General features: G+C 31.3%; 1 protein-coding gene and 1 long non-coding RNA gene across 3 annotated transcripts in view; both read left to right on the top strand.

The window, feature by feature from the left end:
* The window catches only part of Pino (protein pinocchio), a 50535-nt gene that overhangs the window by 20544 nt on the left and 10741 nt on the right, over nt 1–19250 (top strand). The window lies entirely within an intron of this gene.
* Nucleotides 4055–6153, top strand: LOC147657591 (uncharacterized). The gene is made up of 4 exons (XR_015292080.1): nt 4055–4436; nt 5344–5436; nt 5522–5559; nt 5991–6153. It is a non-coding gene; the product is annotated as an uncharacterized LOC147657591 (long non-coding RNA).

The raw sequence follows: 19250 nt of genomic DNA, 5'->3' as shown, positions 1-19250 counted from the left end.
TTTTTTTTATCATCTCGAGATCAAATGATAGACGATGTTTCGTTACGTCAGAAAAGATATCGACTCGATTGTATTCTTGGATATATATGTATACGTATAAGGACGAAGCACGTAGTTCCATCATTCATTCGAATGTTTTTTAATTACGTGCATTTGTCATTTGGATATTAAAAATGTGTAACTTTTTTTTTTTATTAATTAAAAATTATTTATTCAGGCGATTTATATTTAATGCATTCTATATTGTGCTGATACTGTGATATTGGTTCAAACAATAATTGATTCACTGAACACACAAAGCATCTTGAATTAAAACCAGTCTAAACTTGTTGTAATAAAAACAGACGTTATAAATCCACAAACTTTTACATTATCGAACGCGTATTCTTATGATATTAAAATTCAGAATTCGCAAAATTGAGTTTATATATACCTTAAAAATTTAAAAAATTTAAAAAGAATTAGATTTCGTTCGCGAATGAATAGATTTTGATGAACATAACCTAACTTAACCAATCAACTTAACCATCGCAACCATTAAACTGTTACCAAGTAAAAATTGCAAAATTCCCTACGAAGCAAGTTGCAGAATACATACAATAGTTTAAGATCGGAATAAGATCGAAATGTTAATAATAAATCTACGTATATATAATACATAGTGTCTACAGTATCGTTGTCAACGTAATTGCTAGTCATCAAAGTCAATCTTTATCGATGCGAATTTTATCGATCGATATATGTACCACTGTCGACCCATTATTCCCTGTGCTTGTGATTATCTTCATCTGCACGCGGTTCCATCGAATTACGTCAATTTAAATTATTATTCTCGTGATCTCTGCAACTATGAATACTTCTGTGCAAATAGCACGTTGTGACGATCGGTAAATTATCTTGTAAGGACTTTTCTTCGTTTACGATCGATTGTGGTTTTTTTTTCTTTTTGCTCTTTTTTTTTTACATTTTTTTCCATTACTTCACAAAATACACGATATCATAATCGTCGTATCGTAATTTTGACACTGTTCTCATTAATTAACGTAATTAAAATAAATCACATATCATTATCTACTATCGGTAATCGTAATGCTCATTTTTGAGGGTCAACATGGAACGTGTTTTAAAAGATAAATTTATCTTTGTAAGCTTTGTAAATTGTTCGAAAGGATCTAATTGTTGATCGTACCGATTTCTATGTTGTATTTGAATTCTTACGTGTATCGTGAAGAGAACAAAGGTTAACGCAGTGATTATCTTTTGGAAAACAGCTTCGAATTGTTTGGAATGTAAAGATAAGAAATAACATCGACGGTAATCTGAGAAATGGAAATATTTTGTATAGAACAACTTTGTTCTTATTTTTAGATCGGTCTTCAGATTCTTAACATAGCCTGTGTCACTTAGGTCATCGACGATAAGTATAAGAGATAAGAGTTTTTATTACGTGAATAAATATATCCTTCGATTTAGTGTTCTTGCGAGATATCTATAGAAGAGAAAAGACGTCAAGAATTCAATACAATTTGTGATTCGATCCAACTTGAAAATATTATAAAAGTTCTGTATCCGCGTATATACGTATGATGAAACACGATTACGTTATATCTATATAATTTCCTAGAATTAAAAGTTATTATTGCATATATTATTCCACAAATAAAGTGCAATTTCATTCAATCGATATATTGATAAAGAAATGGAATAAAAATAAAAGAAAAAAAAAAATCTTTTGGAATCAATTACACATTCGTTTCACGAGATGACCTTTAATGAAGAATCGTTAACCTTGTTCCAATCGGCAAGTTGTTCTTCGCACGACCTTGATGAATCGTAATCAACACGCGAATTTACCTCCGGCGAGCGAGCTGGAAAAATAGGTTGCGCAAAATTGCTAATATTTTAAAAGACTTAATTAGTCTCTCGTTTATGTCGCAAAACAGCAGAGAGTTTACAAGCTTTACGAACGATGTAGCGATGTTTATTTATCATTTTTTTACGCTGCTTCCTCTCCCTTCGCCGGAACCATTTCGACACGACTTATTATGTATATCGCCTTATGTCCGACTGGAAAAAAAAAAAAAATAATACAATTAACTGTTGAGAGACGTAAATTTGACGATGTTTTCTTGTTATTGTAATATTATCTATAATAATATTATTGAAATTTGATTTTTTATCGATATTTCTTTGATTTATTATCATCACTATTTATTTGACATTATTTTTCGTGTTCTTAGGGAAAAATAAGGGAAAATTTGGTTGGCATCTAATAATCGGAGATTAATTTTTCAAAATATTTTTTTTTTCTTACAATTAAATTAAAATTACCAAGTTACGTGTACACAAACGAATATTTTCGCTTCGCTTCGAAGTTCAATAAATTCTATCATTCTATCATCCAAGATCATTTCAGTCGTGTGGATGTAAAATTATCGCAATAAAATTTGAAGAGATTTTCTTATCAGCTTCTGATAAGAAGCTATAATGGATCATATTTAACGAATAGAAACGATTTTTTTTTTTTTTTTCACTTTTCACGATCATCTAGCAATCAATCTACTATAAATTCGAAAAAAAAATATTAAATCATCTTAATAACAATATAAAATTTCTTCTCTCCCCTTTCTTAAAACCTGTAAAATATCGCGCGTCGATGTGAATCGAATCGCTTTAAGAATGCATCGTTCACATTTGTGCACAGCTGTGTGCACCGTGAAAATTTACGTCATCCGTTTAATCGATTTTCAAATTTCACGGTACGTCAAGCAAAAAAAAAAAAAAAAAAAAAAAAAGCTTCCCTTGAGCGCGTTCAGCTTTCGCAATTTTTTTTTTTTCTTACGTCACCGATGAAGATTCATCGTCACCAGTATCGAGAATACGTCGTTCGCAGAGAGAGTGAGAGAGAGAGAGAGAGAATTTCCATCTTCTCTTTCAAATTTTCCCCTCCAAGCTCGATTTATATTTTTTGCTTTCATTCACCGTCGACGTCCTTAATGGAACTTTATTTTTAAAGAAGATAAGGTGGGAAACACGGTGGAAAATACAGCACGAAGAGACACACGACGAAATTATATACGGTGCGAATTTTCTTTTTTTTTTTTCAAAACGCGAGAAAATACGCGAGACAGAATTAAAGATGTAAATAGAGCTCGGCTTCGTGACAAAAGATATCCGTATATCCGTAAATTGACGAATACACGGAAAAGAAAATATCAAGTTCAATCAGTAGTAGTAGTAGTAGTAGTAATAGTAGTAGTGTTTATTTACACATCCGCGTGAACGAAGGTGAAAACCTTCGCGTACACTAGTAAATCGTGCACGTAAGCTTGCTCCATTTATTATTATCACGGTTGAAACACGATATATCTCGTCTCGCGGCCACGCGTTCTATTCTTCCAAGCTCAGAAAGTTCCACTTCATTTATATTCAACGTTCGATTTACGACGAACATTTTTCTCTACCTGTTTCTTCCCGCTTCTTTCCCCTCTCCCCCTCCCCTCCCCCTCTTCCTTTTTTCTTTTTTTCTCTTGGAAATTATCGACGTCTACGACGTCTGGGAAAAGTACCGTTGCGCCGTTGCGGTTGTATACAAGTTGTGTGCAATTTTTATCCAACGAGTAATAAATTATCAATCGAATTTAAAGTGTGTGCGTGTGTAATCATTGCGAGAAATTTGTTAGAGCGAGGATCGATCGATTAATTGATCGATTTAATTAAAAAAAAAAAAAAAAAAAAAAAAGAAAAGGAATTAAGAATATTAAATTAAGAATTGAATCCTTCACGTCGAAATTCTGGAAATAATTGATAATTAGGAGAGTATCTTTTTGATTGTGTTTCTGCGTGCAATTTGATCGTGATGCAACGATGTCGCGTAATATCAAGACGCAAACCTTGGAAGTTAACAGCAATCATCCCTTAAGATTGAAAGGAAATAATCCTTGGCCAACTATCCTATCCTTGATTCTAATACAGATTTATCGATCCTGTATAATTCTTCAGACAGAATTTCTGTTGTAGAAGAGGAAGTAATAAATACGATTGAGAATTTCAATGTCAAATTGTTAAATCGATTTTTTATAGATAGCGCATAAAAATCCATTATTTTTATAATAATAAGAATTGGATATTGTTTATTGTACGTCAATATTCTTTTAAGTTTTTAACGCTTAATTATCTCGAGATTTCTTTAAACTCTTAAGTCTTAACGATAACATAGACCTTGGATTAGATCGAACAATAATATCTTGGTAAAGTCTTTCAAGGGTTTTTGTAAGCACATCTTCAATAATGAGCTTAGGCTCTTTTCTAAAGGTTTCTTGGATTCTTTCTTAAGCTTCTTTGTTATTGCAAGTCATTTTGAAGTGACCCAAGAAATGTATTGGAAACTGGAAATTAAACTTTTAAGTTTGAGGAAAAGTTTTTCCGAACTCCAGGTAACCATTTCTATTATTTGTCCAAATTTTTTCAGATATGAAACCATTCTCTTGCTCGCCGAAATTTCTCCAAACTTTGACCATCTTTATTATTTGTTAAACATCAGATATAAATGATCATTTTTATTATTTATTGAAATTTTTCTAAATTGCAAATCTGAAAAACCATTCTTTTATTTTTCAAAATTTTTCTAAAATTTTTTTCATATCTGCAATTTGAAGCATTCTTGCAGAAGCATTTTCTTGCTTGCTGAAATTTCTTTAAAAATTTCTTCAGTAAACGGTTATCTTTTTATTTGTTAAACTTCAGATATAAATGATAATCTTTATTATTTATTAACATTTTTCCAAATTTCAGCCATTTCTCTCACTTCTCAACTTCAAAACTCTTCTGAATTTCATTTATAAATGATCATCTTTGTTATTTATTAAAATTTTTCCAAATTTCAAAATAATCATTTCTCTCATTTCTCAAAATTTTTCTAAACTTCATTTGTAAATGATCATCTTTGTTATTTGTCGAAATTTTTCTAAACTTCAAACCGTACACGGTTACTTGTCGGTACATCGATCGTTCCTCTCCTTTCAAAGATCTTTCACAGAGTTCAAGACCTGATCGATTAACGTCACTGAAAGCCAATTCGACATCTCGATGGCTGGCTCGAACCGGCTTCACTTAAGATCATGATCGAGCAGAGACCGAGCGATATTTCGTCCCGAATACATATACATGTGCGACGAACGATTTAGCGTGGCACAACCTCGATGAGCCGTGTTCGACCGTCACTGCACCGGATCCCTCACGAGAAGAATGGGATTCGTAACAACCTCGTCTTTGTCGCATTGATTACGCGACGCGAGTATAATGCTACCACTACAACATTTAGAGTTTTATTTATGTTTTCAGCTCTTCGCTACACAGATAATATGCAGTGCGGTTTTTTTGCACTGTGATTCATTCAGATGCGACGCGACTCGAGATGTGGGTCACGATCTATTGGTTAGAGATCTTTTCCATATTATTAATTTCCTCCTCGGATTTTTACTTCCTGAATTTTTAACCGAGGAAATGACTTTTTTTGTAGGGGGATTTTCAAGAAAAGAGAAATTCATGTTTACGAAAGTAAGTTTCTAATCTTGTATCTTTATATATTTGGGTTGTTGGAAAAGTAATTTCGTTCTTTTTCATGGCAATGAACATACTAAACTCGTAGCGACACTCGTGTGAAAAAACGAAACTACTTTTCGAACAACCAACCAATAATATATATAAATTCGTGATACATATTTGTTCAAATTAAATGCGAACTTGTGTACATATTCTTGAAAAAAGAAACTTATTATGATGTAACAATGTTTAAACATTTGACTTTTGACGTTACGAAAAACTGCTTGTAGGTTATGAAATTTGTTTTGATATAGTGGTTTCAACTGTGCTATCGGCAAATTTGAATATTACGTCAATATGGGCGCAGTATAATTGATGTAGAATAATCATAATTATAATTATTAAATACATATTGTGAATAGTTTTTTTTTTTTTTCTCGACAAAGATATTTTGGAACACGTAATCGGATGGTACGGATGGTACGATAAAGAATAAAAAGATAATATAATGAGTCAAAGTGAAACAAAGAATTATGGTTTACTTTTCGACTGATATATTATACGTATATTGTACGTAAAATTGTATCAATCGACACGTATATAAAAAGAAAGGAAAAATTTGAAACCGTATACTTGTTCATTATGATCATGACATAAAAAAATATAGAACAAAAAAAAAAATATAAACGTAACTTTTTTTTTTCCACTCCACGAATTTTAATACGTAATGATATATGGATGATAATGAATTTTTCAATTGAAATTTTTTTAAATTTCAATCGAATCACAATTGAATTAGAAATTAAGGTTAAATATTTTAATTTAATTTAACTTTATAACTCGATTCGAAAAATAAAAATATATATACGAGATCGAATAATGATTATTCGTGCACGTAACAAATGTTTGACTACATTAACAATGGCCAACTTTGAATGTATCGCGTTAAATAAATTAAAAAAAAAAAAAATGCTGCACAGAGGCAAGAGGAAGAGAATGTCGCGTCACGAGTCACGAGACTAACGCCATCCACGTGATATTATCGTATGTTAATACGAATCGTGAATAATTACATCACGTTATCTCGCTTAACACTATCGTGAGTGGCAAAATTTATTTGCATTCTATGCTTGAATAGAAGGCATGTGATATTTGCGCTATACAGTTACGCAGGTCCTGGTACATAAACTTGTAATTCATATAAGAGTGCTCTTATAAAAATGCCAATCTCTTCCAAGGGGAAAATTTTATATAAAATTTTATATAAAATTCGATATTTGAAAACGATTATTAGAAAATTTGACAATTTTTTTTTTTGAAGCTAATCCTTGATTTCCTTAAATTTAAGACGAGTTAACCTAACCTCTTTCAACTCGATTCAATCAAAGATGAAAGTTTGACACTTGGAGATCGTGTGATGAAAAGTCGAAAGATTTTTCGAAATCGATCAATTGATTTCAACTTTTTAAATTTTAAAAAGGATTCTAATTCTAATTGGCGAAAAAAAAGATTGATCGACAATTTTCTTTCCAAAAATAACAATATAATCATGGTGATTGCAACTCGAGAAAGGTTAGTTTTCTCTTCAACGTATTCTCATCGTATTATTGGTCAAAATTCTCAATTTTGTTCTCGCACAAAGGATTATTATCAATTGCAGCAGAAACCGCGATGTTTATACAGAATTTTCAGCACGTAATTCTCATTTCGGCACGAATTTTACGACACAATGCGCGATTTTCACACGTAAATCATATAACCCACCGTTCAATCCAGAATAATTCGTGATTGACGTCAACGCTGCGTACGCGTTTAAAAATTGTCAGACTACGTGATCCTCGATTCAAATTGCGTTGTTTGTACAATTTGTATCTTACGATAATGTAACGATGATATTGATACGATCGATTAATAATATTCATATTAATTATCTCTCTGATGTGAATAAATAAAGGGAAGTAGAATATATAAGAATACGAAAATATTTCGTTTTTTTCGTTTTTTTTTTTTAGAGAGTCTCTAGTAAAGATTTGTTTGTAAGTAAGAAGGATTAAATCAATAAATTAAATTAATAAGTGCGAGCGATTGAAATCTCTATTTTTAATAATCATTAATGAATATCTTGTATTACTATCAACTTGCCAATTCACTTCTTGTTATTAAACTACGATCAAAACTTAAGATTAAAATTTAAATTGCCATTAGTAATTCTGCGGTTGTATTATATAACGTATTTTCTCTCTTTGCCTGTTTAATAATCTCGAAAAATTTCATTTCATCGCGGTTAATATTTTGCTTAAACGTTGAATATCGTTAAAAATCTCGTTACTATTTATCAGATTAAACGTATGATCTCGTATGATTCTAATATATCATATTTACTTTGTCGAAAATTGTATCGGTTTTAACGACAAATTATTATTCGACTGTATCGTTTGATTATTAAAAAAAAAAAAAAAAAAAAATATCGCAATTCGAGAAACGATTGGGAAACATTGAAATTTAATCTTTCCGATTATATATTTCGTATTATCGTTTACAACAATTACAAAACAAGAATTTACATATGAATCATATTAAATTTAATTCGTGGCAAGATTATAGCAAAAAGGGTCATTGATAAAGATTTGAGTAATAGCATCATTAATAACGCGATTACATTGATAATTTCTTGGAATATTCCGTATTGCAACGGCACGCAACAACTAGAATTATTATCATTCATTTACCGAAATCGATGCAGAAACGACTTAAATCCTGACAAACTCTAAGATAATATTTCACTATCATCGTAAATCAATGTAAATAACCATCCATAAATAATATTTGTGTTTCTCTAAACACTTACATAAGTCACTAACCCTAGCATGACGCAAGATTCACTAACAATTATAATTATCGGTTAATTGAGCGAATCATAATGTTTTTATTTTTTTTCTTTTTTATTATTATTATATTTATCATTTCTATTTACTATATATATATTTATATATTTTTTGAACACGGATTGCGAATCTATTTACTTACTTACGATTCAGCCTGATTTAATCATCAGCATATATGAATTAAATTGAAACTTTAACCAATCAACATAACCGTAGCTTCCTCCACGTTTCTAACCCCCCTCCGACTAATCCAAAACTCGTGTCCAGGGATCATCAGTTCGTTGTTGATTCGTTTTCGTTTCCACGTGCGAGATTTCTCTCTCTCTCTCTCTCTCTCTCTCTCTCTCTCTCTCTCTCTCTTTCTCTCTCTCTCTCTCTCCCCTTTGACCTTCCGCGATCCTATAACCTCCGAAACGGCGTGCATACTGCAAATTGCTGGTACACGTGCGTCCTTCTCCTCGCGACTAGCCACCCACATACGACTTGGAGATCATAATCGCGGGACAGTTATAGCGGATCCAGACGTCGGCGGGCAGTTTCGAACGATTGGAAAGCCCTTGGGGAAAGTACCTGGAGGGCAGGCGGCGTTTAGAAAGGTGAAATCGCGCGACGACGCGCGATTAAATCGCGCTCGATCTTTCGATCGGCGTCGATCGTTGATCCTTGTTCCATTCGTAATTCGAGATTCGTAATTCGAAATTTAGGTGGCCGGTTGAAATTCTCGTGAAATCTAGGATTTTGCTTTCTGGGATATTTTCTTAAATTTTTATAAATCGTAGGATGATTTAAAACACGCGACTCGATCTTCGAGGCAAACTTTTAACGACCAGAAATGGAGCGGAATTTTATTATTAAATTCATCGAGATAGATAATTTGAAATCTTCGAAATTATCGAAATCCGTGAAATTTAGGATGCTTTCTGGGATTTTTTTTAAATTTTATAAATCATGACGATTTAAACACGCGACTCGATGCTTCGAAATTTTTGGTGATTAAAAATAGAGCGGAAATTTGTCGTTAAATTGAAATTTAAAATGTTTTTTGGAATTTTTTAAATTTTATAAATCATATCACGATTTAAATACGCGATTCGAGGCAAACTTTTGATTAGAAACGAAGCGGAAACTTTATGGTTAAATTCATCGATATATAATTCGAAAATTTCAAAATTATTGAACTCCGTGAAATTTAAAATGTTTTTTGGAATTTTTTAAATTTTATAAATCATATCACGATTTAAATACGCGATTCGAGGCAAACTTTTGATTAGAAACGAAGCGGAAACTTTATGGTTAAATTCATCGAGATATAATTCGAAAATTTCAAAATTATTGAGCTCCGTGAAATTTAAAATGTTTTTTGGAATTTTTTAAATTTTATAAATCGTATCACGATTTAAATACGCGATTCGAGGCAAACTTTTGATTAGAAACGAAGCGGAAACTTTATGGTTAAATTCATCGAGACGTAATCCGTCGAAATTTTCAAAATTATCGAACTTTATGAAATTTAGGATCTTTTGACCAGAAATGGCGCGGAATTTTATCATTAAATTCATCGAGATATAATTTCGAAATTTTCGAAATTATCGAATTTCATGAAATTTAGAATGTTTTTTGAAATTTTTTAAATTTCATAAATCAGAACGATTTAAACATTAACTCGAGGCAAACTTTTGATCGGAAATGGAGCGGAAACTTTATCGTTAAATTCATCGAGACGTAATTCGAAATTTAGCCAGCCGTCGAAATTATCGAAGTCCACGAGATCTAAAGTGCTTTCTAATTTTGTGCAAAACTTCACAAATCGCGCGATTAAACGCGTCCCACGATCCTCCTTTTGATGTAGCGAAACCCGATCTTTAAAAATTCGTCGAAATAAAATTTGAAACTTCGAAATCGAGCGAAATGGACGAGTTTCGAAACTCCAAGTTTATGAAATGCCTCGAACTCCATCCTCCTTTCTCGATCCCCAGATTCCTCCAATATGCGTGCATTTAATTTTTCTCAACGCGTGGATCAATTTATGACGCGAATATCGCGCAGGTGAAAAGAAGAAGAAAAAGAGACACGAGTCGTGTCCCGAAAAATTCAGCGAATTATTTTTACTCGAATCCGCGAAATATATTTAGCACGGATGGTTCGAAGGAAAGGTTAACAAAGGTGCACATTGAATAATATTCGAATCGTCATTTTTTATCGCTGCATAAAATCTGCGATGTCATAATTCGGTATTTTCGATTAAATACGTGGATTTTCGGTGGAAATCGAAAAAGAAGATACGTAACGAAACACAACGTTTACAAGACACTGGAAGGGAACGAGCAGATGCATGATTCTCTTGAATCTTCGAATAAAAATGGATGAAATGTCGATTCGTTTAACGTTAAACATTTATTCTTCGATTAAATTCGTATGGAACGAAGTTATTTTAATCGACGAATCGAATATGTATTCAAACTTCTTTATTATCCAATGGTGAACAAAATTGGCTGTTATTGAAATAACAGATAGCGATTATTATTATTATTGATTGCATCATCGTGTTTAAATTTTTGCGAAATACGTACGAAACGAATATTTGATCGGGATAGTCAATTAAAATTAACGACCACGGGAATCTCTGTCTCTTTCTTTCTTTCGTTACATCGATACATTTATTATCCAAGCGCTTTGAAATTATCATCATCGTGCGTTTGATTTATCGTGTTTGCGTATCAATTTCAACCGGTATTTTTCTCGCTTTATACATTTTGCACAAAGCGAACGTTGATCGAGAACGGCCACGATTCAGTGGATTGTTCGACTCGATACGATCGAGATGCACGCCGATTAATGAATCAATCTAGAATGATCCACACGCATAACTGCACTACTTTAAATTCATCTCCGTTTTTATCCATTTTTACATTCAAAATGATGATGATGAAGACGAGTGAAGCATAAAGTGGCGAATGAATTAGGTGTAACGATTATAAATAAATCGAGACCCAACTATATTCGCTTGTATCATCCGAATTTCCGCACAGTCACGATTCGATGTGATTTTAAAATTGTTATGCTTGAAATTAAATTTAAGCGTTCGAATTTTTTCCTCTACGCGTGGAATTTCAGATGCGTGAATATCGCGCCAGAATATCGCGCAGGTGAAAGAAATAAAAGAGAATAGAATCTCGAAAAAGTCATTCATACGAGCGTTTATTTTTGCTCGAATTCGAGAAATATATTTAGCGTTAGATGGGTTGGAGGAAAGGTATAATAGGGTAAATTTCCTTCTTCTTCTTCTTCTTCTTCTTCGTTGACATTTTGAAGAATTTTTCTTTTTTTTTTTAAACGTTGCTAATTGATTAAATTCATTATAGAAATAAATTAGGCATTCGATTTATTAATGAGTTTAAAAAAAAAAAAATAAACGTTTTGAGAATTAATATTTGGAAAGTTAGTCATTTAGAAATTTTTATCTTTTATTTTTGTCTTTACATCTGAGGTTATTTAAAAGAAGACACGTTTATGATATACAAACTTTTGACCGATTTAATAGGTTCCTTAATTAACATGGCTTTTAAACGAGGCCATGTTGTGTCACGGAATGTTAAATTTACATGAATATCTGTTTAGTAGGATATATATTTCACGAAGCAGATTAAAAGATAAAAGTATGTATATCTTAATGACATTGCTTAATGACTCGAGTTTATGATAAACATATCTTGTTATAGTTAGAGAATTTTTTTTTTTTAATTATTACGCGAAATAAATATTTTATTTTATCCTTTTCATCTTCGTCGAAAATCTCAATAAAAATATCGATCTTTCTTTTTTTTTCAATAATCGATCTAACGATTGTGTACCGGTCGATAATCGGAATTTCCGATTTTATCTGATTTCTTATCTTAAAATTCCTTACTTAATAATATTACAAAGACAAGGTCGTTAATATTACATTCCATACTTTCCCATTTTTTAATTTAATCGTTAATATTATCTCAGGTTTTTTTTAAAGCATATATATTTCGAAGAATTTTGATGAAAAATATTTTCAAAAATTATTTCAAAAATCATTCTTCGTTCTAAAAAAAAAAAATCGATATCGATAAAAATCGATATTTATAAAATTAAATAAATTCACGATTATTATTGAATCTTTATTATTAAAATTACATAAATTTAATTTAAAAAATTTTAAGTGCTATTAAGAGAGTAAGAATAATGAAAAATTAACAATACAATGATTCTCTGTACTGTAAATTATATAAAAATATATTCTGTTCGCAGTATTAATTCGATAAAAATGAAAAAAATTGAAAAAAATTAAAAAATTCATATTTACCTCTTGGTCTAATTTGAAAATATTTAATATTTACATTTGAAAATGATTAAAATTGATATTTGCATTGGTAGGCCAGAGTAAAATTTCGATCTTTGTAAATAGTACGAAATTTTGCAAAAAATCGAACGAAAACCAATTACTATTTCTTTAAGTCATATTGTATAATCGTTTTCGTAATTGCGTTTGAATTGTAGTGCAGTGAATTTAAGACATTCGAAGACATTGAAATAGTTAATATTTAATTTTCCAAAAAATATCCAATGAATATTAAGTTAAAAAAGAAAAGTTATAAGATTAAAAAATGTTACGATAGTCTTGTCTTGTCTTGATAACTCTAAATGTTATAATTTTAAGAAAGAGCCGGATAATTTGATTTCCGAAATGCTTTATAATTTTCATTTTCATGGATTGCAATTTGAAAAATGGTAAATCGCGCGTGTCTTCTTTCCTTTGTTCGTTCATTTAGACGCAGAAAGCATAAAGACGACAAGAAATCGATAGATAACCAATAACGTATCGTTGAATTTGAGAATCCCTGCCGCGTCTAATCTGCAAAAGGTGGCTTGACGTATGCCCGCTTATGAATGCAACACCGAGGGCGGTGACATTTTAACGTTAAAGATAAACCTACGCTTTTCTTTTTTTCCGCATAATTTGGCGGGGTGTGTGCACACGTGACACACTGCCTTTCGTTTCCTCGGGTTCTTACATCCTGCTGCGTGGGAGATCTTTTTGTCTTTGATTGCATTCCTTGTTCCCCTACATACAATACATATACATCTGTAACTGTGTAAAAGTTTGTCAAGTATGTTTTCCTTATTCTTACAACATCGCTTTCCGTCAAACGTATAAAATTATAGCTTGAAATTTCAATATTATAAAATATATTTATATTTTTAAACGAACTTGTATTCTTGAAATACAAAGAACAGTAAAATTTCTACGTCTTCTTCACGGGCATCGTCGAATCTCTAAAATTCAACAGCGATAAGATTCGTTATCGTATGAGCCGTTCATTATTTATTTATGAACATGTGTCCGTACACGCCGGCGCCACGCGCGGAGAATCCCTGCTCCTCCTGTGTGCCCGCACACACCAATCTTAAATACACATACACATACATACACAGTTACTCGTACTTGCGCAGATGGGGGTTTTCTGCCTCAGCTTTCCTCTCTCCCCACTATCGCATCGTCCGACGATTGCCGTCCAACCCACACCGCGGTTATAAAAGGCTCCTACACAACTGCACTACCTTCAGTCAGACTCAAAACATCGTAGCTGTTTCATGTCTTTGTTGTCTGATTTGACTTTTTTTTTCATACGAAATTCGTAACCGTCGCTTATACGCCGAGGTTCGACGTTTCGTACGTGTTTGAATTTATCGAAGTTCGAAAACGTAGTGAAAGACAGTGCGCATACTTTGTGCTTCATCTGCCGTCCAGTTTTCGAAGATTTCTACGAAATGTAAGTTTCACAGTTTATACACATTGCCATGCGCACACAAATCCACAAATTACAAACGTCGCAGATCGCGTTAATATTTGTGTAAGAACAACAGTGTACATGAATATGTGTGTTAAAAAGAAAAATTGAATCGATGTTTAATTTGATGAAACCGTGAACATTGAAACAAAGTGTCTCGTTATGCGACTTTTGTAACGAAGCATCGGATTATCTCTCTTTGTGTTCACCATGCTTTCACCATGCCTTCCTTTTAAGAAAGCACGCTGAGCACTAAGATTTTCTTTTTACATCGAACGTCGTTTGTATGGGAAACGGTAGAGTTTCGCTTTCAAAAGTAACAGTACAATCTATAAGAAGGGTCTTATACATTCAAGGGAGGGGGAGGGGAAGGTTTAGAAGCGACACATGCATAGAAAGCGAAGAGACGAACGTAGCGTGGGAATCAATACTCTCAACGGCAAACTTCATGACTAACTTCAGATTGGTTTCTTCCTTGTGACGCCCAACGATCGTCCATCGACCAAAGTTTTGAGTTCAGGTCGATGATCGAAGAACCGTTAGACGTAAAAAATTTTTTGACGCATTATTATTTCTTACTATTAAACATTTACGTTATTAAACATTTGAATTTTTAACATCCTCGATTAATGAAAAAGTTACCAACTGTTTAAAAATTCGTAAATCTTAAATACGATAAAGTCAAGTTTTTGATTGTAAGGTTGGTAACATTTTTAAGAGTTTGGAATGTTTGCATTGCGTGTTTCGATCGACAAACGGGTACACGGGTGAGTGGTTAATTTTGCGAAGACATCGTCTGTGGCCGACGAACGAGGTCATACCTCGATGTTACTTGGTTTGTTTGTGTAAAGGCTTGCTGGAAACCCGTTACGCCACTCGTGTGACGGCAAATTCCAGAGGTGGAATTTTAATTTCTCAATCCTGTTAACGCTTCGTTGCATTCCTACCCGTTTCGTTCATGCATGTCTCTTGCAATATTTTCATCGTTCGTCTAAACATAAAATTCAATAATACGAAGAGGATTAACCTCACGATTATTTACCAATTTTTATTTTTAATACATTTAAAATTTTCTCATTTAATCAATCAAACGTAAATATAATTATACGTATTTAAAATTCATGAGAATAATTAAAAGTGATTTTTTTTTTTGTTTTTTCTCATAAAATATGTTCTACTTCGAATTTTTACGAAGATCATGTCTCATTTCCTGTCATAAAACATTTTACGATGTAATTAAAGTTTTCTGTTTTCACTTTAATAAATGTTTGCAAAGGCCACAATTTACATTTTTTTTACGCTAATTTTTTGTGAGAAACTATATTATTTATACATCGTGTCTTCTTCTCTGTTGGAGAAATTTTTAATTTCTCTTGCCATATTTAGTGTTATTAACTAGAAAAAGAAATTCTTTTATAATTCTGTGCGAATATTATGCAACGAAGGTCCTTGCAATGTCGTTGCTTCTCGACAATTCAAATGTTACGATTATATAAAGTCAGTGGAACGTATTTTGTTGTTACGCGACTAACGTGAACGTTATATTTCATATAGGTTATATTGTATTTGTAATTATTTGTCCATATTTTTAATCACGAAATTCTGATTCGATTAAATTTTTAATAATTCAGATTATTTAAATAGTTTCATATAAATCATATTGTATTTTATTAAATATAAAATATTCTATCGTATTTAAACTCTTAATATAAAACTTTTATAATCTAACGTGATATTTCCCAACTAATACGCAATAACATTTCTCAGTTGATACAAGGATACATGTATCATAAACAAAGAAGCTTTCCTGTTGCTTCTTTTGTGGCATATTTCCAAACAGGAAACTGTAAAAAATAGGATAAATCGAATTTCCATTCCATCTCAGTTAAAACGACCTGATTCCGTGTTCACTTTGTATCCATGCATCCGCGTGGGAGTTTAACCAGAATAGTCGACGAGGTCGATCGATATCTCGAATTCAGCTTCTCTCTCCTGTATCTCGAGAGATTGTCATGATCTCGAGGGTTGTTGGCCTCGTTTCAACCCCTTCGAATAATGTTAATGTACAAAGTATCGAAAGTACCATTCAACATAAATCGTGAATCAATGACATTGAAAGCTTTTTTTTTTTTTTGAGAAACTTTTTTTTCTGCTTCTCAATTAAATATGATAGTAAAATTTTTCATAGAAAATTTTTTCAAACAATTATTTGCAAAAAAATTATAAGTAACATAAATTATAATATGACTGGTTCTATCCATCTATAAATTTACAGAAAAGAATAAATTGACGTTTTCATCTTGAGCTATTCTGTAAATCATGAGGGTGAAGAACTTATAGGTCGCACATTTAGGTTAGGTCCGTGCCCACTCGAAAGCGAACAGAAAGCGTACTATATAGAACGCATATCCGCTTCCATCTTGTCTTTATTGAAAAATAATGAAATGAAAAGTTAAAAAAAAAAATTTTGTCGAAATATGCGAAACAAATGAATTAAAATACATTGGAATTGAAAACGAATACGAATGGATCGTACAATATAAATATATTCTTTTGTCTTCTAAACAAAAATTACATAAAAAAAAATTAAATAAACGTTTATCAAATGAAATATATCATAACAAAATACGATAAAGTATAAATATTAAATTCAATTTAATCAAATAAATCGTTATATTGAACGTTTTATACTATTGAATCGTATCTATAAAAACTTCTTAATATTAAACTTGAAAACTTGAAATCATTTTTTTTTTTTCATTTATATTTAAACGTAAAATTCATATAATAAAACTTAATTCACATAATAAAACTTGAAATAACGTGAGGGATAAAATAAAATTAAATAAAATTAAATAAAATTTTAATTTCCGAGGAATATTCGAGAATTCGAATATAGTCAGTGACTTCAGACCACTTATGAGCCACATAATATCCTATATTTGCACACCTTTTTCTTAAGGCTCTTCTATTCTGGTATACGAATAGAACATAAAGATCGTAATCGCACGAAAAGATACCTCGACTACTAACCGCCTCGGGATGCTTGCCAGTTCCCGAACCCGTTTTCTTCGTAAACTAACGGCTTGAAAGAGGCGAAAGCATCTTGAGGTTAATCTTAGAGGCTTGTCACGTGAAAAGAATAAAAAAATGTTGTAAAATAATCGGATTTTCACTCTAGTCAATGTTTTTTTTACTTCAATATTCATTTAGAATAAAATTATAAATAACAATATAAACTATATTTTTAAATGTAATATGAAAAACTCTCTCTCATTCGATAAAATAATCGATACTTAAATATTCTATATGTACAGTTTAGGTACAGTATCTATAATTTATTTAGATAGAAGGAATCCTCTGTATTACGTTATTACGTCCTCTGTATTATGTTGTAAATAATAGAATTACTACGTCAATACTTTCTTAGCGTAATTGTTCAAGTCTTCTATACGTCACCTTGTGGCTTTGTAACGTCATGTTCACGTTTCATTGAAAGTTTCAACCACGGTGAAATTTTTCTGTGCTCTAATCGAACAACGAAGTATCGAAAATCGATAAATTTTTGGATTAAATTGAAAGCGTATCAGAACTTATGAGGATTATGAGATATCGAGTGAACAAAAACTACCTGCGCAGTAGATACTCGTTATCTCGTGAATTTGCCAATGTTGGTCGAAAATAACGGAAGGGCGATCAACTTTTTGGTCAAAGTTCTTGAATATTTTGAGAGTTAAACCAGTTGATTAGTCTGTGAGAGATATTCGAATAATTTTAAAAATGCTAGAATATATTGAATACCTTTCTTAAATCGTAAAAATTAAAGCGTGTAAATATAAAAATTGGATAATATTATTACAATCATAATGTTTAATGTGTACAAATGGAATCGTTGAATTGATTCAGATGTTCTATGTTTAGTTAAAATGTGACATGACTATAGAACGATGCTCTTCTACGTTTTCTACTTTGGAGTTTAAATTAAAAATAACTTGTATATTTTTAGATTCGCTTATTTTTACGACTGTACTAATGCTTTTAGAAATGGATAGCTCCGAGACACGTGAGAATATCCTTTATTAGCAATTTCTTTGCTCTTTTTCCATTATCCTTTTATTTTTTAGTCCACGCTTGTCCAACACAGTCAAAATATCTATAATCATCATGATTTTTTTTTTTTGAAAGATAACAATCTTTTAAAATCTATTAAAAGTGTACAAAATTTTATAAAGGAATAAAAAATATTTGAATAATAAGAATATCGATACAATCGTAAATCGATATAAATAAAAAAAATTTTAATTTTATATAATGATAAAATAACAAAAAAATATTCATTATATGTACGATATCGTAATACATATTCATGAAAAACGTAATTACTTATCTGTATTTTATAAATGCATCTATCTAATAAATATTAAATAATGAATTAACTTTGGGTTCATTGGTCGCGAAAAATATATACGCGTGAATATTAAAGAAAATTATGCCTTTTGCGATAATGAGAAAACTGTGCATTTATTTTCAAGTTTATTGCGATTGCGCTTGTGTTTAGTTTAGTTATGCAAATACGAATTCTATTTCTTTCGATTCTTCTTTTTCTTGCCTTCTTTTTTTTTTTTTTTTTTTTTTCAATTTACACGATATCGATTTTTTTGTCCAGTCATTCTACACACTGTAGTCATTTTACAATTTATAATTTATTATCATATATATATATATATATTTTTTTTTATAAATAAAAAAAAATAATGGTTTTATAAAAGAAACTATATTATATATAACGATCACATATAATCCCATCATGATGTTCTTTTAAAGGTAGATATAACATCGATCGTGTACGCGATTGAAAGTTAAGAATGTAAAAACATTTCAGTGAATCAGTGCACGTATTCGTCACGCGAATTCAATAAGAAAGCTTACTATTGCAAACAATGATGACGTCAAAGAAAAATATTTATCGGTTTTTTTACAACGCGACGTTCCTCGTTATTAAGCG

The sequence above is a fragment of the Apis florea genome, unplaced genomic scaffold, assembly GCF_048593485.1.
Source record: "Apis florea isolate Af1SG1 unplaced genomic scaffold, ASM4859348v1 contig_3068_pilon, whole genome shotgun sequence".
NCBI lineage: Eukaryota > Metazoa > Arthropoda > Insecta > Hymenoptera > Apidae > Apis > Apis florea.
The sequence above is the reverse complement of the archived record's forward strand: the minus strand, read 5'-3'. Positions and strand labels throughout refer to the sequence as shown.